Source organism: Calonectris borealis, chromosome 2 (genome assembly GCF_964195595.1).
Source record: "Calonectris borealis chromosome 2, bCalBor7.hap1.2, whole genome shotgun sequence".
In the NCBI taxonomy this organism is placed as follows: Eukaryota; Metazoa; Chordata; class Aves; order Procellariiformes; family Procellariidae; genus Calonectris; species Calonectris borealis.
The window spans coordinates 5,586,062-5,613,995 of NC_134313.1; the positions used below are offsets into that span (position 1 = coordinate 5,586,062).

The window sequence follows — 27,934 nt, forward strand, 5'->3', positions numbered from 1 at the left end:
GTTCAGGACAGAAGAGTTAATCTTAGTGTGTGCTTAAAAACATAACACCCTTGTTTCATAGTGCTTGTTAGTATGGAAGAGAACCAAGAGGAGAATTATGCTTATCACCTCTCCCATTCTCAACAGTAAAATTATCCTCTCTCAGCTGCAGACTCCCTTCTGACATACAGTAGAAGACTGGGCTTTGTCTATGTGGCTTGTGTTAATCTGCCTTCTTAGACTCTATGTTCTTCAGGGTAAGTCTGCGTCATTTTCGAGACCTTGGTCTGCTAAAGCAAGAAAACATATTTCTTGTCTATAAAATAAAGGTTCAATTTTGCATGGTGTGCCAGAAGAGTGATTATATTTGACAGTTTCAGTATTTTGATTTCACACCGTGCCCCATTTTGAATTGCATCCATCAAGGTAAAGAAAAGGTTTGCTTCTACAGAGAGTATTGTCTATAAGACATGATAATCTTTATTATGCTGCTCAGCAAATTTGTGTATTTGTCTTCAGCTTTGTCTTCAGAGGGCAAAGAATCAGTTTCATTTTGGGTATGATTAAAAAAAGAAAGAATCAATAAGGAATTAAATGGTCATAAATCAGATAAGGCCTGATTATGATGGAGAGTTGTATTACAGCTTTCTATTTTTTTTTTGCTAGCTAGTGAAATGAAAGAGCAAAAATTAGAAGTAAAAGTTACAGAAAGTAAGTAAAAAGAAATACCCAAATGAGCTAAATTACTGTGATTTAATGTTTGGGGTGCATGGCCTGCCATTAGTTCTGTCTTTTCTGCTTGCACTCATCAGTAGCAATTAATTTAAAATAAGTTGTTTTGAACATACTGGCATAACCTCAGAAAATTGTTTTTGTTGTATTGGTAATTTGCTCCTTATTTCTATTATTTTAGCCTTTTACATTGGAGAACACTTACTATTACATGATGTAGTGGCTTCTAGATAAAAGTAATAATGAGACTGGTCAAGGACTTGGTAGCCGCGGTAAAGACAGGACCCTAATTAATTACTATGACATTATTTATACTCTTCAAGCCTTTTCAAACCAATATAGACTCTTTCAAGTTTCTTGTTGTGAAGTCTCTTAAGCATCATCCTTGTTTGTCAGGAGAGTGTTAATGAAGGCAGCCAGTCTTTTGGCCTGTTAATCCAACAGGAGCCGCTGCTGTTGAAGGAGCAGTAGGGCTTCTTTGATATGCTTGGAGGTAGAAGGAGATGAACATGAAGAATTGGTTAACACACACATTTCAAGCTCTGGTTTAAGTACTGAGAGTGGCAGTAAACAGAAGGGGACACTAAAGAAAAATCTGCTTTTATGACTAATCTTTGAAATGTTTCAAATTGTGGAGAGTTGTGTGAAAGAAAATGAATTTAGTGGAAATAAATCTAAAAACTAAGAAATGGTTTATTTTTAAAAAAAAAAGATTTACAACCATTTAACATCATCCTGAAATTAATTTATTTACGTAATAAAAGAATTATAGATAGTTACTGCTATAACATGGAACATTTTGAGGAATAAAGCTTGAGACCTTGAATTTCACCAAGAATCCTCTATGCAACCATAGTAGAGGAAAAGTACAGATTTTGTGAGCTTTTAGTAGTCTCTGTTACTGAAATGATTTTTGTCAATATTTTTGTGATACTAGAGTCAGATACGTGCTCAAAAAGAGAACATGAGAATAAGAAGCTTTACAATTCTGCTGGAGGAGAGCTGTCTGCTAATGAAGAGTGAATGGATACCACATAGAGAAAATACTATTTTGAGTTCATTGAGGTGTTTTATAAGCACTGCATGGTGATCTGTTGGACGATAATCAGTAATCTGAGAGAATAATCGAAGAGGATTCTCTGCTTTTTTCTGAATCCAGCAGAAAGTCATCCCTGAACCCCAATTTAGGAAGGACTATGTTATATCCAAAGTCTTAGTGATTCACGATGCTGCCGGAAGATAAATGATACTGAGCTTAGATGCACTAACTGCTATGACCTTCTCAAATAAAAAGAGAATAGAACTTTTATTGTTACAGCAAATTCTTCATCTATCTGAAGTTTAATGATGCATGTGTCATCTGAGCTATCTTGGTGTATTACGGTTAGTTTTACTTATGACTCTCTGAACCAGCATCCTCCTCCTTGCGTGGTAGAACTTAGCACTTCAGGAGATTCCCATTAGAACCCAGTTTCCTATTTATTAAGTACTCTATAAATAATGTGCTTTATTGATACTGAATGTTGTTGAGTAAATTGGCAACCTTAAACAGTGTAGTGATTAAAAGCCGTAGTAAAATGCAGCTCCAAGATCATTGTGGCGATTGGGCTTTACTGTTAAAACTCTCATTAGATTAAGTTCAGAGCTCACTTTGAAAGCTGCTTGGTGATTCGGAACAGCACACCTGTACGAGTTTACTTGTCTTCATGTTATCTATTTATTTGTCCCTGGGTGCTAAAGTGCAGACTGTGTTCATCAGATGTACCTACTGGGTTGTACTCAGGTGTTGCCCTGGAATATGTATTACATCTGCCTTGTATCAATTCTGGATGCATTAAGTAGCCATGTATAAAAATCAGCATTATAAAATTCCCTAGGGGCTCCCTTTTGCATCTTGCTCCCCTTCTCTCTCTCACGCTTATTCCCCAGTTTAACCTCTGTTTTCCTCTTACCCCTTCATCTTAAGCCGCTCCCCATCTCAAATGAACAGATTTCTGAAGCAAAAGAAGATTTTCCTTTGTTTTCCTTCTCCTTTCAGGTAATACTTTGTGTAGATACTGGGAATAACCGAAGGTTGGAGATTTCCTTACAAATAATTCATTTTTGTGAAAGTAATTGAAACAACAGTATGAAATGAATGTACAAGAAAACTTTCAGTTTTTGTGAGGGCAGAGATAATGAGCAGGAGATGATCCCACAGGTTTTTGTGTACATTTCTCTTCCACTGTGTTAACATGTTTTCTGAGCTAACTATGCCTTATGCAAGCAATCTTTCAAGTGCTTGAATGTAAAAAAACCCCACCAACCCAACTCTGCATAACTTCACCTTCTCCTTTTGCCAATGACATAAATATTTATTCCTGTAGAGCAATCTTCTAAATGTTCTGTTCTGTTTTTTTTTTCAGCCCTTTTAATGTTTGGGAATATTTTATTTATTATCAATTGAAGATTTTCCCCCATTGCTTTCTAATTATTTATTAGTAAACATAATCTGGGATCAGGAACTATTAGAAGATAGACATTCTGGAATAACTTTCAGACTGGCTTTTTGCCCTTCCAGTCTTCCTAAGTAGTTTGAAGACTGAATTGATAATTTTATGAGTAAGGTTACAGAATCACATACACAATCACAGATTGCATGGAGACTGCACAGCCTCTGAGCAACCTGTTCTAGTGTTTGTTTCTCACAGTAAAAAAGGTTTCTACTATGTCTAGATGGAATTTCCTGTGTTTTGATTTGTGCCCACTGCCTCTTGTGCTGTCACTGGGCACCGCTGAGAAGAGCCTGGATCTGTCTTCTTTACTCCTTGCCCCCTCTCAGATATTTATTCACATGGATAAGACCCTCCTGAGCCTTTTCTTCTCTGGGTTGAACCATCCCAGCTCTCTCAGCCTCTCCTTGTATGACAGATACTCTCATCTCTTAATCATCTTCATGACTTGCTCCAGTATATCCATGTCTCACTTGTACTAGGGAGCCCAGCATTGGACACCTGATGTGTCTCAACAGTACGGAGCGGAGAGGAAGGATCCCCTCTCTCGACCTGCTGGCAATGCTCTACTGAATGAAGCCCAGGATGCCATTGGCCTTATTCGCTACAAGGACACCTTGCTGGCACATGTGCAACTTGTCCACCAGAACCCCCAGGGCCTTTTCTGCAAAGCTGCTTTCCAGCTAGTCAGCCCCAGCCTCTACTGGTGCTTGGGGTTATTCCTCTCCTGGGGCAGGACTTTGCATTACATGATATATTGCTTCTTGCAGCTGGAAGCTGGACTCTGTGAACCTGGAGAATCTTTCCAGCTATACATTTTAATTAGACTAAAGAGAAGAATAATGATCATACTTGCTCTATTAATTTTTTTTCTCTAAGAAATTAAATTCAACCTGTAGCTTAAGTATTTTCTCCATTGATACAGGATGCAGTGGAGCCACAAAAGCATGCATTTTTACATCTTAGGAAATACTGATGCAAAAGGTCTTTATTTCAAAATGCTGCTGTATTTGCTTTAAAAAGGGAATACAAACCACTGCACATTTTTGCCGTGTAGTTTCCTTTTATTTGTTGCCTTAGCTTTATTTTCAATGAAAAGTCAGTCCGTTGTTTTGTTAAGATTTCCACCCACATAAATATATGATTTTTCTTATTTTTAATACATGGTTAATCATTATGGCCCCATTTCAGCTGTGGAGCCCTCCGCACAAGAAACACATGGACCTGTTGGAGCAGGTCCAGAGCAGGGCCACAAAAATGATAGGGGATGGAACGCCTCTCCTATGAAGAAAGGCTGAGAGAGTTGGGGTTATTCAGCCTGGAGAAGAGAAGGCTCCAGGGAGACCTTATTGAAGCCTTTCAGTACTTAAAGGGGGCTTATAAGAAAGATGGCGACAAACTTCTTAGCAGGGCCTGTTGCGACAGGACAAGGGGGAATGGTTTTAAACTAAAAGAGGGTAGATTCAGACTAGATATAAGGAAGAAATTTTTTACGCTGAGGGTGGTGAAACACTGGCACAGGTTGCCCAGAGAGGTGGTAGATGCCCCATCCCTGGGAACATTCAAGGTCAGGTTGGACGGGGCTCTGAGCAACCTGATCTAGTTGAAGATGTCCGTGCCCACAGCAGGAGGGTTGAACTAGATGACCTTTAAAGGTCCCTTCCAACCCAAACTATTCTATGGTTAAACAATAGGGTCAGTCATGAAACAATACCATAATCAGTAAAAAAAAAGTACAGATTTTGATCAGGCACTATTAAGCAGGTGCTGCAGACACTTTCTATCCTGAAATGTGCTAGAAGAATTTTGTTCGTATACAGCAGAAAACCTGATTTATTTTGGCATGCATCAATGTTTGACTGTATTGTCCTTCTTCAAGGATGTAATAGCCAAATTCACCTCATTTAATTTAATACATAATTCTTAAGGCATTTTGTAATTTCTCCCAGGAGGTTATTCATTCATCCAGTTGAAGGGAGATTCTTGAAACAGAGAGAAAAAGCTGGTTTAGTGTTCATGACTTGTTTTAGGGCATATTACCCAAACTTAACAAATTTTATCAGTAACATTGGAACTGAAAATCAAATGTAATTAGTGAGGAAAGTAGTATTTCTGCACATAGCTTTAGCTAAAAACATGAAAGAACCTTAGGACATAACGGTGGTAAATCTATTTTTAAAAGAGAGCATTGATACTTAATGAAATGCTGAGCCCAGGGAATGCAGTCAAGGATAATCAGAGGCACTTATCACCTTTGACAGGCTGCAGTATTTCTTATGGCTTTGTTTCAGCCCATGACTTCTTACTTTGGTAATCAAATACTTTCTGTGCCCATTTCTAGGGAAAAAACATTAAAGTTTAAAAAAATCATAGTAAGAAAAAAAGTATAGCTGGAGGGGATGGGAGAATGCTTGAAACATCAGATTTGAAATATTTAGACTCCTTAAATCAGAGGTTCAAATCCCAGGAGGATTGACTTAGTCCTTCATGTTTTGCAAGCTAGATAAACTCAATGCAGAATCATTGGAAGTCCCTAAATTGTTGTATCAGTGAATCACTTTACTGGTATTCAGAGCACACTTATTGATGGTCTTGTTAGATTGTTTTTAAAGGTCTATAAGGAGGAGCTCTGTCTCTACGATAGATACGATATTCTACCAAGGGTAGACCTGCCACAGCCGAAAAAAAAAAATTCTCAAGGAAGTCTGAGCCCCCATCATTATCACTATTTCCACAGTTTTTTCCAACTCTAAGAAGCATGAAGTATGTTAAAGTATCGGTTGTGCTGTGATATGGCTGATGTAGTTTCCACCAGGAGTTGGAGAAGAATCCATTAGCAGATCCACATGGACAAGGTTGCTGATGTAGTGTGATCAACATTGTATGTGTTCTCTGCATTCATAGTAAGGAGGCACGCTGGACTACACTGAATTGTTGAAAATTACTGATTTCTGCCTTAATGCATCTCAAATATGTTTATCTTTATTCTCCTTTAGTAAATCATTAGTCAAGAGTGGAAAGGACATGCACCAAAGTTTAATTTCAGTTAAATAAGTATGCTCTGAACACCAGTAAAGTGTTCACTGATGAGAACGGCATATTCAAGATTACTCCTACATCTCAAGCCATTTTAGTTTGAGTATAACTTGAGTTGACAGTGAAAAAATGTATAGAAATAGCTGTGAACTGGTGGCAACACCTTCGCTTTTGTCAATAGTATTTTCCTTAGTGGAAGGTCTTTGTAGAGCTTCAGTTCTTTGTGTCTGCTGCTTCTGACCTTGTGGGTAGACAGCTTAAAGTTATTTTTAGACCACTTGTGAGCATATTTATGTGACACTGACTTTTTTAAATTTGAAAAGCCAAGTAGCTTTTTATAATGTTGTTAAAGAGGCAGTGGTCATGGCTCAGTAGTTGAATTCTTTGCACTTAAAAGCTGAGATTTATCCTTTTAAGCCTTGTGTTGGCTTGATTCAATACAACTGTATGTTTGCTGGGAAGTGGTTTCTGGCTGCCTTGCTCTGGCTGTGTGGATTTCTCCCTTAAAAAGAACAGGTGTAGTTTGTACTGTGTATCATCTTTATGTTTTGTTTTCCTGTTTTAATGGATATTTATTTCTGACATTGTAGATATTTTTGAAAAACAATGCAATTTCAGGATAAAACCAAAACCCCAGCTCCACATAAAATAGCCTAAGGTTTGAATATACCGATCAGCAATTTAAACCAGAAGAAAAAAGATACCGTAATTATCCCCACATTAATCACTACATTTTCAATAAATTCACAATTAAAACTTAGCCCAGAGAAAGACTGATGTGTAAAGTACTGTAACAGGGACAGTTTCACCATGCAATGACTTGCATTTTGTCTTTCTAATTTTTTTTCCATGATGGAATTGAGAGAAGCTTGTCTTGGAATCTCATAAAATAGCTTGCTGCTTCTGCACACATTATTTGATCAAAGTCTAGGATCTTCAAGTATTCTTCTGTTAATGAAAACTGGCTGTGGAAATAATGCTTTATAGCAACTACGTCTGTTCTCTTTGTATAGTTTGCTTTTGACGCATTTTTTTGTTGTTGTTAAAATAAATACAGTTTTTTTTTTCTTTGAGTGATTGCCCCATGTACACTTTCTAACAAGGATGTGTGCATTTCCAACTGCTTGCCACCAAATACTTTAACTTCCCCTGTACTGAATGAACTAATGCCCTTAAAATACGTGGGTACATCCTGAAGGAGACTTCATCTACCTGTGTTATTCTTAGCATGACATTGCAGCTGCGTTTTTCTAGTTTCCTTCCTGTCCCTTTTAGAATATTGCCTTGCTTGCGTTCTGAATGTTAGACAAAAATATTTACAGGTGATTTGTAGTTTTGCATGTCAACTTTGAAGCTGTTGGGCTTTGAGGGTCTCACTTGTTTCAATCTGTTTCTACCTCTCAATCTCAATTTTTGATGTTTGATCCCAAAGCACGTAGATTTTCTTTTCTTGATCTCCTCTTTTCAAATGAAAAAGACAAAAAGTTTCAGAATACTCAGTCTTGAGGAAGGTCATTGGTTAGTGCTCTGTCATGAATACCAGAGTTACGTTCTCTATTGCCTTATGGCCCTGTAGATATTTACAGTGTGGGGTGGAACAGACCTCAGTCAAGCAGCCTTTATCAGCTGCAACAGAAGGAAAAAAATAGTCTTCATCTGCTCTGGTGGTGCTTATGGCTGTGAGCGTTTCTGCCGTTGATGCCTTACTGCAGCCCTCTGTCAAGTCACAGTGTTCTTCAGTGAGCCCCATGTTGCACATTTCTGGGGAAATCTCAGTCTTTCCCTGGAGCTTGCACAGCATTTAAACTTCCAGGACTTCTCAAGAACATCTTGGAAACTTGGTAATGCAATTACCTTAATAGAAGTATATCATCTATCTGTGTCCTTGAGATACCTGGAATTATTCCCATCCATAACACGTTATGTACAACATACCTGTTGTTACAGTTGATGTACTGGATTAAGGCAAACCTGTCATTACTGTGTCACAGGTTGATGCGAGGGGCACATCCTGCAGCTTAGATATACTATTTTCTCAGAATCGTAAGAGACAAAGAACTCTGCCAACAAGAATCTCCATTGCAGAATAGCTGGAGAACAGGGAGATGCAGTTCCTTGTGCTTAATGAGCGCCTCTGAGGCTTGAACTAACTTTACAAAAGCTGTCATTTGTTCTCTGCCCCTCTAATCCGGGCTCCAGCAAGGACCTGTATCTTTACAAGGGGATTGTCAATCTCTCTTATCTGCTTTGGCTGCAGGTGTTGATACACAGCAGTAATGGCCATCCTTACGGCATCCCAGATCCCCCCCCAGATAGGGGACCATCCTCTTTGTTTCCTCCCTTGAGTTTAATGGGTGTTTAAACACCTGTGTAGACACCAGTACGGGTTCTTTATCTTGGAGTAAATCCCACTGTTAGATCCCTTGCCAGTAAGAATAACTACTTTGCCCACTGGCTTTTTTCCATCCTTCTCAGGCACATTCCTCATGGAAGCCTGCTTAGAAACACTACTAAATGTCTTCCCCACTAGGTTTCCTCTCATTTGAGAAGAATGGAGCTTTACATCAGCTGTTTTCTGGTAACAAAGAGAAAAAAAGGACAGAGTCTTACTTTGAATTTCAGAAAATGGTGAACAATTTTTGTGGTTCAAGTTAAATATGGTAGCTGCGGTTGAAAAATAATTTGATCATTTCATAAGGAAAACTGGTTTGTTTCTATCCATCTTACGGGGGGTGTGCTTTTCATATTTTGCATGTTCTTGTGTAAATATAATCAGTTCGTCAAAGGTCAAGATCACTATCAGTACAAGGATGTGTAGTTTGGATTCTCTATGACTCTAGGGCTGTTCACTGGAGGTCCCTGCACCAGTAGATACGTACACTTCAAGTTAAGTGGAGCTATTTTTTATCATTACTTCAAACAGGTACAAAGATTCCTAGAGATGATTGTGCAGCTGTTGCACTTACTCGAGTTAATTTGAGCCATGCTTTTTGTTTGATGATGAGACATGGCCAGCATCTGCAAAGAGGAGCCTTTCATCTTCAGCCCTTACCCTGTTATGGTTTTTCGCTGGTTACGACACAAAATCTCTGATGCATGTAAGTGCATTGGACCTCTGGGCTCCTTTTATATTAGCAACGATCATGTTGCAGGTCCTGATGAGTACTGATGGGACTGTGTGACATGTAGTCAGGAAACTAGTGTAAAATGAAGCACAAAGCATTTTGATTTGTCTGAGTCATTTCTGGCTTCCAAATAAAAGAGCTAACATCCAAGTTAATCTCCTTTACTTAATTTTCAGCACTGAAAATGTCTGGAATTTCGTGTGTGTTGGATACCAACAAGAGATTTGACTCTGTTGTGGGTGCTACGCTGGCCCAGATCAGATGTGTTTCTAATTAACGGATTTTTGTTTCTAATTTCGCTGATTTGTGTTCCTGATTCACTGGGTGTAAGTAATGATGAATGCTTTTCCCCAATTCCAGCTCTTTAAAAATACCTTAGGAAGAAGACATTGAAGCTGCTATAGTAATTATATTCATATTATCATGACTAAGTTTCCAAAGCTGCTTTGAGTTACAGAATTGCCCCAAAGTTCAGACCAAAAGTGTACGGTCTGGGGAGCATCTCTGCACCTAACCGAGCTCTGCACTTACCGAGCTCTGCACTTAACCGTGGCTCACAGAGCTACACCGAATTTACCCCAAATCAGCTAGATATATTTTTGTTGATAGCAGGAAAAGATGCAATTTGTCTCTTCTCAACAGTGGTGGAGAGGCCAGAGACTAATTTAACACGGAGCTTGATGGAGTCGATTGCAAACTCTTTAAGACCTGCAGTTTAAAAAGTCAGCTGACTTTTTCTTTTTATCAGTCTCATTTTTTATTATTGAATTTAGTTTGGACATTGAGAGAAGCTCAAGGGGGTGAGGGGAGTACGCTGTCTTTTTTTGGGGTAATTTTCCAGCAGCATGTGGATGGGTCACAGCTTGAGTGAAGTGTTAAGTCAGGTGATAAGGCTAAGGCTAAAAAAGTAGCTTATGTCATATAGGTAAGTGTAACCAATACACAAACACTCAAGTGGACTAGGACATCTTAAAAGAACTTCCAATTTTTGGTGAATAACCTTCCTTTTCCATATTTATAAATATTAAAAGCTGGTTAGCCACTGGAGTGGAAGAGCATGATAAAGGCTTTCATTGTAGTCTGGACCATTATTCTGTATTATCTACAGAAATGTTAACTGAATTCTAATTACTTGGCCAAATTCTGACCTTCCTTTGCACTTCCTCCTCTTCTGGGCATAGCAGAACTTTGGAAAAGCTTGTTATTGGTGGTGATGAATGGGAAAAAGATTATAAACATTAATAATCTGAGTGCGGGGATTAGAAGACTGGAAGGGAGGAATGAAACGATAAATGAAAGAAATTTGATTTGGAGTCACTGACCCAATAACCATAGGATAGTTCTTTAGAATGTAAGTGCACATTAAGCAAAGGATTATTATCCTCCAAGTTAACTCAGTTTAAGCAATGAGGATTTATGGGCAGGGCTAACGTTTTGTCTAAAGATTTGTCTATATTTTTGAGAAAACTTTAGTGTTACGAAAAATCATTTTAATTATTAATAGAACTGAGATTGAGAATAGATGATTTCTTCACTGAAATAAACAGGGTACATCAAAGCAAAAATGTTTTTGTACCTTGAGATCAGTAAACCTGCATCTCCTAAAGCTGTCACACAAAGAGAGTAATTTATTTTTCTAGAAAGGCTTATGACAATAAAAATCATGAAACAATCAAAATTTTCACCCTTAGAAAAGAAACTGCATTATTAAACCCACTGAACTTTGGAAGAAGTGGGAGTAAAAGAATGCAGCAACATCTGTAGATTTAGTAGATATTTTATCATTATTAATTCTATGCACTTGCAAATCATTAGTTTTTTTTTTTTCCTTATATATTTGATATCCATTATTGTTATAAGTGTTGTCTTTTTAGGTGCTTGATCAGATCTTACTGTTTTGCATCCTGACATGAATGTAAGAATTTAGCTGCCTTTTCCCCCCTGAATTCAGTTTAGATTTATTCCTCGGCATTACACTCTATATTGTATATTATTCATTATGCACTGGAGGGAAAAGCAAAGTACGTATGTAAAATGAAATGAAAGGTGTAAGTTAAGAAGTTCAGAAACATTAATTTAGATAGGAGAGCATATGCATCACGATTGAAGTCGTGAGCTGAGGTCCTGTTTTTCATGTGAATTTAGACTTGTTAAGTAGTAAAATAAACTTAGAAAGTGAAGTTTATGTTAAGTCATTGAGATGTTTTTTAAAATATCCATAGGCTTAAATAATAGGCTGTGCTGTGTTCTGTAAATAATGCCCTAAACTGCTTCTTACTAACATATTTTGTATTACTCATGAGCAGCCTTTACCCCATCTCATCCTACAGCAACACTGCCATGCCCAACGGTGTCAGGCACAATAGATACATTGTACTTTACCAAGATTTCATTTTTTTTCCTCGATATATTGGTGGAAAGCGGGCATCACTAGCGGCTTATTTTGGCTGCCACTTATTTTCCTTCTGAATACACAGTGACTTGAGTAGGACAGAACTTAATTAAGCATATTCAGAGTCAGGACATCTTAGAGAATTTCATGAAAGTAAGTGTGCTAGTTTTGGCTGGGATAGAATTAATTTTCTTCATAGTAGCTAGTATGGGGCTGTGTTTTGGATTTGTGCTGGAAAGTGTTGATAACACAGGGATGTTTTCGTTATTGCTGAGCAGTGCTTACACATAGTCAAGGCATTTTCTGCTTGTCACACCACCCCACCAGCGAGTAGGCTGGTGGTGCACAAGAATCATAGAATCATTAAGGTTGGAAAACACCTTTAAGATCATCGAGTCCAACCATCAACCCAACACCACCATGCCGACTAAACCATGTCCCTAAGCGCCACATCTACACGTCTTTTAGACTTCCAGGGATGGGGACTCCACCACTTCCCTGGGCAGCCTGTTCCAATGTTTAATCACTCTTTCAGTAAAGAAATTTTTCCTAATGTCCAATCTAAACCTCCCTTGGTGCAACTTGAGGCCATTTCCCCTCATCCTATCGCTGGTTACTTGGGAGAAGAGACCAACCCCCACCTCGCTACAACCTCCTTTCAGGTAGTTGTAGAGCGCAATGAGGTCTCCCCTCAGCCTCCTCTTCTCCAGACTAAACAACCCCAGTTCCCTCAGCCACTCCTCATCAGACTTGTACTCCAGGCCCTTCACCAGCTTCGTTGCCCTCCTCTGGACACGCTCCAGCACCTCCATGTCCTTCTTGTAGTGAGGGGCCCAAAACTGAACACAGGATTCGAGGTGCGCCCTCACCAGTGCCGAGTACAGAGGCACGATCACCTCCCTGCTCCTGCTGGCCACACTATTTCTGATACAGGCCAGGATGCCGTTGGCCTTCTTGGCCACCTGGGCACACTGCCGGCTCATGTTCAGCCGGCTGTCGACCAGCACCCCCAGGTCCTTTTCCTCTGGGCAGCTTTCCAGCCACTCTTCCCCAAGCCTGTAGCGTTGCATGGGGTTGTTGTGGCCGAAGTGCAGGACCCGGCACTTGGCCTTGTTGAACCTCATACAGTTGGCCTCGGCCCATCGATCCAGCCTGTCCAGGTCCCTCTGCAGAGCCTTCCTACCCTCCAGCAGATCAACACTCCCGCCCACCTTGGTGTCGTCTGCAAACTTACTGAGGGAGCACTCGATCCCCTCATCCAGATCGTTGATAAAGATACTGAACAGGACTGGCCCCAAAACTGAGCCCTGCGGAACACCGCTCGTGACCGGCCGCCAACTGGATTTAACTCCGTTCACCACAACTCTCTGGGCTCGGCCGTCCAGCCAGTTTTTTACCCAGCGAAGAGTGTACCTGTCTAGGCCGTGAGCCGCCAGCTTCTCTAGGAGAATGCTGTGGGAGACAGTGTCAAAGGCTTTACTGAAGTCCAGGTAGACCACATCCACAGCCTTTCCCTCATCCACCAGGCGGGTCACCTGGTCATAGAAGGAGATCAGGTTGGTCAAGCAGGACCTGCCTTCCATGAACCCGTGCTGGCTGGGCCTGATCCCCTGGTTGTCCTGGACATGGCTCGTGAGCGCCCTCAAAACCAACTGCTCCATGATCTTCCCCGGCACCGAGGTCAGGCTGACCGGTCTGTAGTTCCCCGGATCCTCCTTCCGGCCCTTCTTGTAGATGGGCGTCACATTGGCGAGCCTCCATTCGTCCGGGACCTCCCCAGTTAACCGGGACTGCTGGTAAATGATGGAGAGTGGCTCGGCAAGCTCCTCCGCCAGTTCCCTCAGTACCCTCGGGTGGATCCCATCCAGCCCCATAGACTTGTGAGCATCCAGGTGGTGTAGCAGATATTGGGAGGGGACACAGCTGGGTTAGCTGACCTCAACCGACCAAAGGGATATTCCATACCATATGACATCATGCTCTGCAGTAAACTAGGGGGAAGGTTGGCCGGGGGGCCGCTGCTCGGGGTCAGGCTGGGTGTCAGTCAGTTGGTGGTGAGCAGTGGTTTTCATTTGCATTCCTTGTCTTTCTCGGGTTTTATTTCTCTCTCTTTGTTATTTTCCTTTTCATTACAATTATTTTATTATTATTATTATTATTTTATTTTATTTTATTTTATTTCAATTATTAAACTGTTCTTATCTCAACCCACGAGTTTTCTCACTTTTACTCTTCCAATTCTCTTCCCCCATCCTGCTGGGGGCGGAGTGAGCGAGCGGCTGTGTGGTGCTTACTTGCCGGCTGGGGTTAAAGCACGACAGTAAGTTATGGAGTGATTAGTGAGCGCTGATAAAATGGTGACAACAGGCAATAAGTACGTATACACAGGCTTTAATTGTGGAATTTAAATCTAGATGAGGAATAGTCTTACGTCAGTACTCCTTATTGTTTGTTTCCCAGGCTGTTCTATGTGTGTTCAAGTCAACTTCTTTCTTGCATTCTCTCTTGTATTTTGATGTTAGGTCTCCTTTTCTGGAAAGAGCAGGCCATCTGTAATTTTGAAGGAGAGCTTCTTGTCTGTTATCTGGCATTATCTGAGAGGCTGTGCAGGCTGGAGTCGTGTACAATGATATTTTCAAGCACACAGTGACATTAGACAGTTGGTTATGTCTGTACTACTTGTCCTGAAAACACGCTCACCAAAACAAGCCCTGGTTTTTGTCTTTCATATTGCCTCTTGCTATTCTCAGTGCTGCTATCAACTACACAAATTCACTTGTTTTTGATCCCTGTGCACAAGAACTGATTTATACAAATAATTAATGTTTAAAAAGTTAGCATTTTTAAAGGCTGTTCGTTCTTTTGATATAAACTGGATATTTGTTTTCCTAAGGCAATTTAAACCATGTGGCTTTTTCATTTTCTGCATTTCCATACTGTTCAATTGAGAAAGCAAATCACTTTATTTCCTTTCCAAGTCTTCCATTTTAGTTTGTGTAGATGTATGAAAGAAACAATAAATTCATATTTCCAATAATGAAATAATGATAATGACTTAACCACAGTATCTAAGCCTGCTTGGCAAATGTATTCCAATAGGATAGGAACTTTCCTGAGACAGAAGGTCACAGTTTTTCTATTGAAATGGTATTGTCTAAATAAATACAACATAAAAAGAATAGATTAAAAGTGAGTTATTGGGAATTACTTGAAGGAAAATACTGATTTCGCTTAGGGCATACAGGTTGTCCCAGATTTGTGAAACTGCCACCCTTGTTTGCAGAACAACTGCAGAATTAATTTAGTTCCAAAATGCAATTTGTACTTAGAGCTGTTAATCCATATCTGATATTCTGATTATCAGCTTGATAAACAATTACTGGTTTAACGAAATTCTATTGTATTGTTCTCAAAACGGGGTGAAGATGCCTTACTTTTTGACTGGTTTAGACAATTTTCAGAAAGGAAAAGTGTAGAAGAGCACCATGGGGAGAGGTAAGTGTTGCTCCTCCTCCTCCTTTGGCTTCTGTAGCCCAGGAGAGTCCCTTGTATCTGCCTTTTGGAATATGTTTTCGTCCCAGCCTGCATTCCAGCTCCTGAAGTAGCTGCCAAGGGCTGGACCAAAGCGCCTGTGCGGTGGCATGAGGACAGGGCTCCGGGCACTACTGAGCTGGTGCCCGCAGTGAGCAATAGTTTGCCTCAATGCTGAGAATGGTTAGAGATGAAGAGCCCAAAAGCTGGTAAATGAGAATCATTTGCACTGCATTTTTTTTTCCCCCACGGCATTATTCTTTTTGATGATGTTCGTGATTACAAGCCAAAATTATCCCTACTTATTGTCACTCACATTACAGTTGGCAATTAAGGTGGTGATTTGATTTAGTGATTTCCTGTGTTCTGTGATAGCATATGGATTTCTGTAAGAGAACAATCCAACTGAAAAAATGTGTGTAGGTACCTATTTGAAGGATATTACAGCTAAAAAAACCAAAGAAAACTACTGTTTATGACTTTGTACTCAATTATGCGTCATTAGAGTATTGTGTATTTAGGAGGAAATGCTGCTATTTAGCCCGTTTCCTACCACCTGGAAGTAAGTTGGTTTACAATTAAAACTGCTCTTTTTAGTAATATCAAAACTCTTAATGTACTATTTTAGTGACATGTCATACAATGTGTCATGTGCTGATTAAAGTCAAGTTTTGTCCTTTTTGGGAAATGATTCTAATGTAGTCTAGTCAAAGAATTTCATTTAATTACATGTGTAATAGAACTTTCTGCCTTTTACTTAATTGGTCTCGCCTACGTTGTTTCTGCCTATTAGATGATAATTTACAATTTCCAATTTGTATATCCCTGAGGGAGGCTCCATGGGAATAAATGGGAGTAAAAAAATCTCTGCAGCTTTATTCCTCGATTTACTGCTTGATGGCATCTCTTTATTAGTTGTATGGAAGAAGAGAAATGGAGAATAGTAACCAATAAAAAAGAAAATCCTTTGTATAAAAAACTTAGTTTCAGAACAAAGCAGACTCTGTAATCTTTGCTTAGTATATTTACAGTATTATTTGCTTAGTATAGGATATATAAACCCAATTTTAATAATATATGCTTCCAGTTTCAATATTAACCCTATAATCCATTTATACCTGAACAATTGAATAACTCAGAGCAAATTAGCACATTAGAAGCATGGCAGCTTCTTAGCTGTGGATGGGAAGGTTTATAAAACTACTACAGAATTCTGGGGTACAATTTGTCTGGTAGTACTAGACAATCATTTTGGGATAATGTGACTCTGGGATTTGCTATGTTATTTGTAGGCGGGAAAGAATTTTTTTTTTTTTTTTTTTTTTTGTAAACTGTCAAATTGGCCTAACACTCTGTATGTGTTTGAATATGTTGCAAGAACTGGGAACCAGGTGGGACAGGATGGTTTTAAGAAAAAATCTTGGTGATCTATATACAAGTGAATTTCAACTCTCTTGTAAGCTGGAAGTGAAAATACATTGATTTTTGCCTCCTAAAGATGGAGAATAAGACTGATTCCTAAACCGGGATTCAGTTTGAAATGGATGTGTAAATCTAGATATGCCTACATATGTTTTTATTATAGTCAGCAAAATCTAGTCAATGAGTGGAAAGTACATGTACTTTTCATAAAAGAGATCTCAAGTCATTGTTTTCTATTTTGGTACCTTTGAATTTTACCTTGAGTTTGTATTTTTTTTAAAGGAAAAATTGTCTTGCAGAAATTTAGAAAGCATCATGTACTGAGCTTTTGTTATCTATAAAGGAATACTACAAAGAAACAGAGATTCACAGAATTTTGATTAAATTTTTTTCTTAGTCCATAAAATTTAGATTTAGATGAATGATAAGACTTTGTAAATTTCTAGGTTAAAAAGAAATGCTAAATAAACCCCCACCTTCAACATTTACATATTTTAAAACACTACCAAAGCTTCCAAATAATACGAAGTTAATTTTTTACTTGAAATAATTGTTTCTCAGTTAATGAAGCTCTGAAAAGATTAATCTGAAAAAAATATTTTTAAAGCTAGACATTTTTAAAGCATTATTTGAAGTAGACGTGAGTGAAATACTTAAATGAAAAATTACAGCACTCCTTAATCCTGTTAGGATATTCCTCATTTTGAGAAGAAAACTTTCTCTTAAAAACCATGAAAATTTTGAAAAAGTTTAGTAGCATACTTAAAATGATACCTTCAGTGTGAACTTTTAATTGAAAGGTCATATTTTGGGAGTTTTGTTTTAAATTGTTCCTCAGCTGGGGTCTTTGTGCTTGCCATGATAACAGGGTGCTCTGGAAGTCTGTCAAAACCAAAATGTCTTTATCTCAGACACCATTAGTTGACTGCTTGTAACTTTTAGTATTTATAATCCCACTTCCCTCCACTTCCTCCAAATGTAGTGAAGAATTCCATTCGCATATAAGAAATTTGTGTATATGAAAATGATAAGAAATGTTCTTTTATTAGTGGCACCAAAAATCCTGGGTTTACCTCTGAGTTCCTTTAGACTAGCTGCATATTCTGCGAAAGCTTCCCAGGCATGACTTTGCTCACAGGTGAAATTTTCCTGTCTAAAATTCATACTACTATGTTCAGACTATTTCTGAACCATATTTAAGAAGAGTAAAAAGCCCTTTGATCTAGTTTGATTGTAACGGGGTTTTTTAATTTGCTTTAGTTCTTTTAAGATGGTTGTGTCACTGCCTGGACATTAGGCAGACATGCAAACAGGGCTGCGCAATTGATTGTCCATATATAATGTGTGGTCTATACCACCCTAATTGACTAAGGTAGGTTAATATGGCAGGCAACTGCTCCAAAACGAGTATTTTTTCATTTTAATAATTAAATAAATACTGAATTTCTAGCTGTAGTGTTCGGCTTCACTGCCCTTTCCCATGGGAGCTCAAGCTCACGGCTCATTGAATAAGAGGGCAACTGGCAGGGCAATTATTTAATAAGATGCAGCGATTTCCAAATAGGAAGTTACAGCAGTTGAGTTTTGGCTAAAATAACTTGGTATTTTAGAGCTGTGCTCATTTTCTGATGTACTAATCAGGCAAAGCAGACAACTAATGCAACACAGCAATATGCGGGGCAAAATGTGCGAAGGTAAATCAATATAAACATGATGAGATCCAAGTAAAGACAATCCTAGCTCTGCATATTGCTGAAGTTGGATCCAGGGCTGCTAAAGTATAATTAGCAATAGAAGCAACGCCTTGGTTTGTTAACCATTATTTCCTGGGCGGAAGGGAAGTGCTTTGAGGCTATCACATTAACATTCATTAAGGATGTAACTGTTGACGAGAATTGGTAAGACCAATGTGGTCTTTCAGGCTGCTGCACTGCTCAGTGGGAGAGTTTGTTTTCTGAAAATAGCTTGTTTCTGAGCATGCTTCTAAACACGTGTTTAGGTGTTATTGGTGGAGGAAGCATTAAATAAACTTCTCATGCATACAGTGTTTTTGGGGCAAAATATTGTTTAGGTGAAAATTTTGTGTGTGTGTGTGAGTGAGATGTGTATAATTTTAATTAATAGTGCTGAGCAGTTGACTGCTATGGAACCTGTACGCCTTCTCAGGTGAAGCTTACTCACTGGGAGCTAAGATTTAGGGAGCATGATTAAAGCTTAATGAATAAATGTTTGCAAACATTATTCCTGGTAGTAGTTACAAAATAAGCTCTGTAGGTCAAAACTCACAGACCACGTTGCTACAGTGGGAAATGTTCACTGTTGTACTGGTGCTTTGGTTTCTTAAACTGATTATGTCCTGATCTCCAGCTTTATTCTTTCGCAGGCTAGTTTAAGTATGGTGTCACTATGGTGGGTTGACTTTGTCTGGATGCTAGGTGCCCACCAAGCCGCTCTGTCACTCCCCCTCCTCAGCTGGACAGGGGTGAGAAAAATACGCCGAAAGGCTCATGGGTTCAGATAAGGACAGAGAGATCACTCAGCAGTTACCATCACGGGCAAAACAGACTGGACTTGGGGAAATTAATTTAATTTATTGCCAATCAAATCAGAGTAGGATAATGAGAAATAAAACCAAATCTTAAAACACCTTCCCCCTACCCCTCCCTTCTTCCTGGGCTCAACTTCACTCCTGATTTCTCTACCTCCTCCCCCCCAGCAGCGCAAGGGATGGGGAATGGGGGTTGCAGTCCATTCGTCACATGTTGTTTCTGCCACTCCTTCCTCCTCAGAGAGAGGACTCCTCACACTCTTCCCCGGCTCCAGCGTAGGGTCCCTCCCACAGGAGACAGTCCTCCACAAACTTCTCCAACATGGGTCCTTCCCACGGGCTGCAGTTCTTCATGAGCTGCTCCAGTGTGGGTCCTTTCCACGTGTCCTTTCCACAGGGTGCAGTCCTTCAGGAACAGATTGCTCCAGCATGGGTCCCCCATGGGGTCACAAGTCCTGCCAGCAAACCTGCTCCAGTGTGGGCTCCTCTCTCCACAGGTTCACAGGTCCTGCCAGGAGCCTGCTCTGGCATGGGCTTCCCATGGGGTCACAGCCTTCTTCACGTGCATCCACCTGCGCCGGCATGGGGTCGTCCACAGGCTGCAGGTGGATATCTGCTCCACCGTTAACCTCCATGGGCTGCAGGGGAGCCTGCCTCACCATGGTCTTCACCACGGGCTGCAGGGGAATCTCTGCTCCAGCACCAGAGTTGTTTCTCTCACATATTCTCACTCCTCGCTCCGGCTGCTGTTGCGCAGCAGTTTTTTACCCCCTTCTTAAATATGTTATCCCAGAGGCACTACCACTGTCGCTGATGGGCTCAGCCTTGGCCAGCAGTGGGTCCGTCTTGGAGCCGGCTGGCATTTGCTCTATCGGACATGGGGGAAGCTTCTAGCAGCTTCTCACAGAAGCCATCCCTGCAGCCCCCCTGCTACCAAAACCTTGCCACGCAAACCCAATATAGTCACTCAACAAAACTTGCTTCTGGGACTTGAGAATCTGTAATAAAATCTGTCTGACTCCTTCATATACCAAAAGAATCAATGAAGCTGTGGCAAAATAAACATTTTAAAGTCCATGGACTGGGCTAACTTGAAAAGACTCTTCAAGGAACTAACCAAGGAGCACTCTCAACAGCTCTTGTTTTTTTAAGAAATCCTGAAGATGTGAAGGTCACACGTGTGATAGAAGTAGACAAGTTACACATCTAGGAGGGGAAATTGTTTGGGAAAACAATGACTTGGAAAAGAATTTGGTTATCACAGTAAATCTTCTCAAAGTGAACTTTTACTGCAGTGCTCTGGGAAAAAGGGCAAATGTTATCTTTGTATATAAAGAAGAAGACAAGCAAGTACAATGTAAATTAATAATTCACTATGAATGTAAAGTCTAGTTGTATCCTGAAGTGATAGTCCATGGTGAAATGCGTACACTGAGCATTCATGCATCCTATCATTTTACCCCAAAATGTTTGAATCACTACCTTTACGAAAACCTTCTATGTAAAGCGCTGTATCATTTAATTTCCTCCCGTGTAATCACTGAGATGGACTGCTTTAGGTATGAATGATTTCTCAGTTGTATAGGCTGTTCTGGTGTTTTGAGCACTCTGAGTTTGGTTTTGACTAGGATCTCAGTATCTTTGAAGATGACCTTTCAAGTGTATGCAACATGTTATGGTCATATTCCTTTAAAAGACGAGCATTGCCATCAATTGCATGATTTACTGGGAATTTTTAAGCTTTTTCTCTGAAGAGGAAGTGCGTTGATGCTCCAGGTTTATCATGTGCAAGAGGCCGTGAGACCCCTCTGAGTGTCTTAGTGTCCTATGCAGGTCCTACACAGACCCAGCGCCACTCCACTTGTACCATACCGCTGTGCCCTGGGACCAGCAACAACCATCAGTGTTGGGACAGGACAGAGACCATGCTGTGAAGTGATCTGGTGGTGATTCCTGATCACAGTGCTCCTTACCAGTGTTTCTGGTTTCTTTGGGGTGTTCCAAAAGCAGAGGCACTTGACGTTTTTGTCCCATGTTCCTTAATGCTAGGTGTGTGCAGAGTCAGAAGGAAGATAAGGGTTGGAGCAGGCGAGTACCTGGTGCCTCCACTTGAGGTTACCTGAAAAAGATGCTCTGAACATAACAGAGGCGCTTGCCTTATTCACTGTATTTTTCTCTTTACTTCCTGGGGCGGGCAAACTTCTCAATCTTTTCCTGAGAAGATTGAAAGAGCTGGACTAGGCATGACTGTAGAATGAGGTTTTTTAGTCTTATTTGTTATATCTGGCACAAAATTACATGTTTTTAATTTACATATGTTTTCTTTTGAACTTTCTGCCATATAAAGGCAATACTGAATTATACAAATGAACAAGCGAATATGAACATACACCTTTTGAAATTTATTTCTCTCATTATTAATATTCCACTGAGAGAGAGGTAGGAGGTACAGTATGGCATTATTTTAGATAATGATAGGATGACAATCCATTTGTAGTTCAGCTGTGATAAATAAAGGGAGGATATTCAACTCAATCTTCAAATATTATCATGCTTATGCTTTTCTAGATTTCCTAATGGAGTCAATGATTATTAGTCTCTTATGCCCCCTAGAGAAGTTGGTGTATTTCTAGAATAGGCTATTACCATTATTATTATTATTATTATTTTAAATTTCTTATTTCATTAAGTAGCTAACAGTTTTGCTGCATGGTGATTGCCGTAGAAGTCCAAATTATTCATATGGACAAGTGAAAAAAGATGCAAGTGGAAGTTAATTGCTATGACTCTTCATTTCCAGTTTATGGTTTTCAGATTTGGAGTTAGGAATTAAGAAGCCGATTCTCAGCATGCATAGTATAATCTCATTTAAACAGAAGATTTATGTAGCTAACTATCTCTTAACACTGTTCCATTTTCAAATATTACATTATATACAGTGGAACTATTCTTTCCTAGCTTAACTTTTTATCATCTGAAATGTTGTGAATCAGGTAAGTATAAGATACTGAATTTTACAGACTTCAGCACTCTAGTTTGACTTTTATCTCCTCTTCAATTATTTTAAATAAATAATTAAGTTCTAAATGCAAATTTTTTAATTTAATTGACCTTTTCGAGATTAATGGAAAAATTTATCTTTTGCTCTGCATAGTTCAGATATTAAAGCAATCCTTTTTCTTTATGAAGTCAGTTTGAGGCCAGGAGGAGAGATCATTACTTACAGGTTGCTTGAGCTACTTATTTTTACAGTTGCATTTTATTGTAGTGAATGAAACATGGATCGCTCTTCTAAAGCAGTAAAATAATAAAAAGTAAACACAAGGTGTATGTTAGTTTGGATTACTTTAGTTTCTCATTTTTATCGAGTGATACATATGTATTCATCTCACAAGAGATTTGATTCTTGAGGTCCGTCTTCGCGTATAAATTATTATATACTGGGGTGTCACTACTCCACCATTTTTTATATCAGTTGCAGAACTTGTATTTAGGGTAGAATTATGTGTACCTGAAACATGATGTTATAAAAACGTTATTACTGAGCTTGCACAATGGAAGAATCAGGTGAAGTTTCTTTTTTTAAAGTAGGCTGTCTTTATGCACTTTTTTCCCTCGTGAAAGTGAGAACAAGAGTATCATCCTCACTTCTAGCTTGTCCTGAAATTTAAAGTCATTGACTACACAGGGACTATTCATATATATAAGCATTTTGCATAAGTAGTAGTAACACGGTCTGGCTCTGTGTCCCAAATGTCTACTTTACATAAGAAAGGAGGATAAACAGGAAGCATAATATTGAATAAAGTCTCCAACTGCCTTCTTTCAGCTTCATTATGGAAACAGCTTGCAAATTCATCTATGGATGATAGTATTCAAATAGGTAGGTAGTTAGCCATAAGGAAAAGTTTTTGGGTTCCTGTTATATTGTTTCTTCCTAAAGATAATTGAATAAGGACTATCTCTAGATTTTATGCTTCCAACCTAAGCAGCAGTATTTTATTTACTTAATGAAAGATGAAATCTAGTTATGTTAACCAGATTGGTGCTTTTCTTTTAATACCATGCCTGCTTTTAACCCTGTTTTATTTGGAGAGTGTGACATATTTAATTTCACTTTATAGATTCATCCTCCTATAAGAGATGAGGACATCAAAAGAGCCGAGATGCATCGCTGGGGGATAGGGTATGCCTAGGACCTTCCTGCTTTCCTGCCAGGAACAAGGGCGCAGCGCAGGAGGCAGGAGTTTATAGCACTACAGGCAATACTCCCTTACTGAATTTTTCACTTATTAATTTTATCTGCTATTTGCCACTTCTGTGAAACTGTTGGTGTTGCTTAGTTTTAACTGGCACTGCTTTAGTAAAGAGGGATGTGCAAGGCACTGGCTCAGGAGTAGTCATGATGCCATTTACAGGAAATTTTTTTTCTGGATACAAAGTCCTTTCTGTTGTGCATTTTGTTGTCAGGATGGACTACTATTTCCAGTAAAGTTGAAACTCATTTTGTGAGAAGTGGCGAAAAGAACTATCCAGTGTCTTTAATAATTCTGTACTGTTGCTTTAACAGGACTTTAGATACTGTCATTGAAATGTCTGCTGCACCATCAGAAGGTTTGTTATTTTTTTCCCTGTAAGTAATCCTGACAGGTGACGTGAGATGATACCATACAGACATATCATCGGCATTGCCAATGAGCTGACCTTTTCCTCTTTATTCACTTAATTTGTATTTGAATAATTTGCATCCCTGTAAACAATGCTTGGTTGTCTTGAGTAGCTGTCACAACGGCTTGGGCTCGTTTTGTGACAAAACCCAGTAGTTTCAAAACATGATTGTTTCATTATTCATGAAAACTGTGTTGTTGTTACTTTATCCCTCCTCCCGCACAAGCAAGGTTAGCCAGAGAGAAACAAAACCTGTTTTGCATTTGCAGGATTGGCTATTTAATATTTTTACATAATGCAGTGTTTTTATACAAATATCTCATGATTTATTGAAAACTCTTCTTGTAGGAAATTTAGATAGCTACCCACGAGGCAAAGAGGGTTAAAATGAAGTTCTAATCCCTTTTGCTGGAGCAAGTATATGTTTAAACTTTTGAGTTTTAAGATCTTTTACATTTTCCCTGATACATAATTACTGTAAAGGGCAAGGTACTGTGTATATTACCCTTGCACATTATTCTAGCTGTTTGTAATAAATTGAATGCCTGTTTCAGTCTGAATTGTCTTTTTTTTATGCCTTTCTCTATAGATTCTATAGATTCTTGTATATCACAACAAAAAAGAAGTGCAGAGAACTCTTGACAAGAAACATAGGTTGTAAAGTAACTGTAGACAGAAGTGGAGGAAGACTTATACGGCTAAAATACATTTCAGTTTCATTATTTTGATGCACAGCACAGTGACAAAGATGGGCAATGTCAAGAGGTTGCCTTTCACTGTCTTCTGCTTCTTTTAGGATAAAGCCCATGTGATCTCTGCAGATCACTTAAAAATTGAAAAACCTTTTTCACTTGGTGATTGTAATCCAATGTCCAGCTTATCCATTTTCTCCTTCAGTCAACTGGCTTTGGGACTTGTTTGTCCATTCATTGATACCTCACTGGTGAAATGCATCTTTTGAGATGGGAGAAATCATCATATTAAAGTGAAGCAAAGAAGCTATGTTTGTGTAGGGGTAAATTTTTAAGGATGAGTGACTGATTTAGGTTATGGTATTTATTTTTTGTTTTGATTTTTGTGTAAAGCCTTCCAATTTACTACATGTTCCATAGGCTGAGGAATAAATACTGAAGCAACATTATTGATAAAAATGCAGAGACAAAAACCGATCCGAATATTTTTAGGACAAGAGGAAGCAGAATACTGATGATAAAAGGCATATAGATTTAAGAAAAAGAGCTAGCATTTAATTTTGTCATGCTTTACTTTGAGTGTAACCATAGTCTTGAAAAATTTTATTTTATGTTTGTTGCTTTCATATATTCTGCCTACAGCTGTATTTGTGATATTGTTTAGTGTGGTATTCTTTTCTCCATAGTTCTCTTTCACTCAGACCTCTTCACTCTCTAGCTGGCAAGTATGTTGTTGGGGGTGGTTTTGTATTTTCTCACGGGACATGAGGTGTCACTGTGCTAATTACAGTATACACAGTATAAATAAAAACATGGTTAAAAAATTCGAAAAATTAGTAGAGGTTCTGAGTACTAGGAGCCGTATTTACTAAAGTTTCCATACCTTAGAGCTTAATGAACGTTATTTCAAACAGAGCTGTGCAATGAACTGTTGTTAAGAGTAATCTAGGCTGTATTCCTGAAGCTGATACGGATTTATTGTAGACTATGGGAGAAAAAAGTGCTTACATGCGTATTTAATTTCCAGAAAAAAAATTACCATATTGCCAGTAATGATCCATTCACAGAAGAATGCAATCTGAATGCCCTCAATTAAATATTAAATATTGTTAGGCAGGAATGTTTTTCTAATATATCATTCACTTAGAAAAGTGTGGAACAATAATTAGATGAGAGCTGTTTTCCAGGTCCGTTGGGAGATGGATTCTAAATATGTTTTACTGTTCGGAACTAAGATAATTTGTTGTTGAAATATGACTACAGGTAACTAACTATGAGTATTTATGTGAGAATTTAAGCAGTACTGTGTATATAATAGAAATGAAGTACTGAGTTTGCATCTGCTCATGTACCACAGAGTGATGAAGTAATCTTGGAAACAAGGGCAAAAATGATTTCTTCCAGTTGCATCTCTGCCTTCCACATGCATTGCCCATGCAAAATCCAGGAAACTCAACTGGCATTTGCAGAATTGAATCATACTTCAATGCCAGTAAGAATGTTGATGTTGTTAGCCATAGTTTCAGGCCTGATTTTTGTTTTTTAAATCCGGTCTACCGATTGTATCTAGGTGTTTTTCATTACATTCTTTATTTCTGGCTTGATTCCAGTAGTTACTGTGATACACTTTTGTAGCTCATGTTAGCTTTTTTATATGCCTAGCACTTGATGGTCTTTGCATGCAAATGAAGAACTCTTAATGATCTCTTGCTGTAGAAAAAATAGCCAAAACAAAAACACCCTTTAGAGAGGAATAGATTAATTTCTCTGCCTTTTTTGATTTTTAAATGTGAAGATCAGTAAAGATACAGTCTGCAGAAGAGGTAGCTTACAGAAACAGTAATTGTGCCACCTTTATCTCAGTGCTGTATTTGTACTTTTTTAATGATGAAGGTCGTCTTGGACCATTAATAGCTTCTCCTGAGATCTCCAGTTTTTGCTCAGGGTGAAGCATGGTGGGCCTATTTGAATTCATCTTTCCACAGTAAACTTCATAAGCTTTAGATTATTCCTTGTTCTTGTAATTGCCATGTATTTTCTCCCAGTTTCTTTTAGAGTCAAGATTCTCTTAAATTAATGCTAATTATAGAAAATCTCTTCTCATCTGGGGGGATTTCAAAGCCCTTTCTTGTTGACTTTTGTTACTAGTGTTTTCCTTTTGGCAACATTTATAGAATATGTTTCTGTCTTTATATGTAGAAACAGAAAAAGGAATAATAGTAATCCTCTGTTTTTGTGAAATGCCCTTCCCATACCCCTTCTTAGATTGTAGTTGCATTTCATCATGAATGATTTTCAAAGCTGTTGCTTGGTCTTCTGTTTTCCTTAAGTGCAAAGTCGTCTCAAGAGCAATATATTTTGATTCTTCCCTAATTATTTTTCTATTTCAGATGATTCAGGAAATTAAAGCTATTTTGGCAACACAGTATATTAGATCGGCTATAACCACATTTCATGTGATGTGAGCTGATCTAAATTCCCTTTTATATTAGATTAGTGATTCTGGTTTAACATATAAGTATTTAGTATGCATTACAGCGTAATATATTTAATTTAATTTGCTTTTATGCCTTACCGTACATTTAATAAAGCAATTATTTAACCATTTACTACCAATGAATTATACTATGATATTGTAATTAATATTGCCTGTAATTCATGAAGATATATTAAGCAAGATGGAAGTATCTTCTTAAAGAGAAAGTCAAGAGCCATATTTAGGCCCTAGTACTGTGGTTATTTTGTCTTTCCTTCCTGAGTTTTGTAAGGAAATTTTTAAAGAAAAATTTAGGAAGTTGGCTTGTAAAACCAATGAAGTGCACATGGCTTTCTAAGTGTGTTACTGTTCACTTCAGGAGACGCTTTCGTATATAATATTTTGCTTCACTTGTGTATAGGTTGGGATTAATGAACTGCTTTATATAGTATGTTCATCAGCATTTGCACCAGTCTTGTTGCTTTTTTTCAGCAAGTCTTAAGCACACCAGGAGCTTTTACATACCAAGAGTGAAGGCAGATGAACCTCTGCAGAACCACAATACGATCAACTGGTTGCAACTGCAAAACAGATGTCTTGTGTACCACTTACAAAGGCATTAAGATGTTGATTGATGTTTTGTAAAAAATCTTACCATCGTCAATAGGCTTAGACAATGTTTTCAGTTTTCTGTTTTCAGTAGCATAAATCATATATATCATTAGTATACAGACTACATGCCACTGAGACAAATATACTAATATTGTAGTGCTTGGTTTCACAGTGGTCTGCATTTTCTGCAGAAGTAACATCTGTAAAATTGTTATAGTAAAAATCCTAT

The 27,934-nt window shown here is 38.6% G+C and overlaps 1 protein-coding gene across 13 annotated transcripts in view; it reads left to right on the forward strand.

Annotated features, from left to right (window-relative positions):
* Nucleotides 1-27,934, forward strand: part of TRAPPC9 (trafficking protein particle complex subunit 9) — a 542,043-nt gene that overhangs the window by 223,380 nt on the left and 290,729 nt on the right. The window lies entirely within an intron of this gene.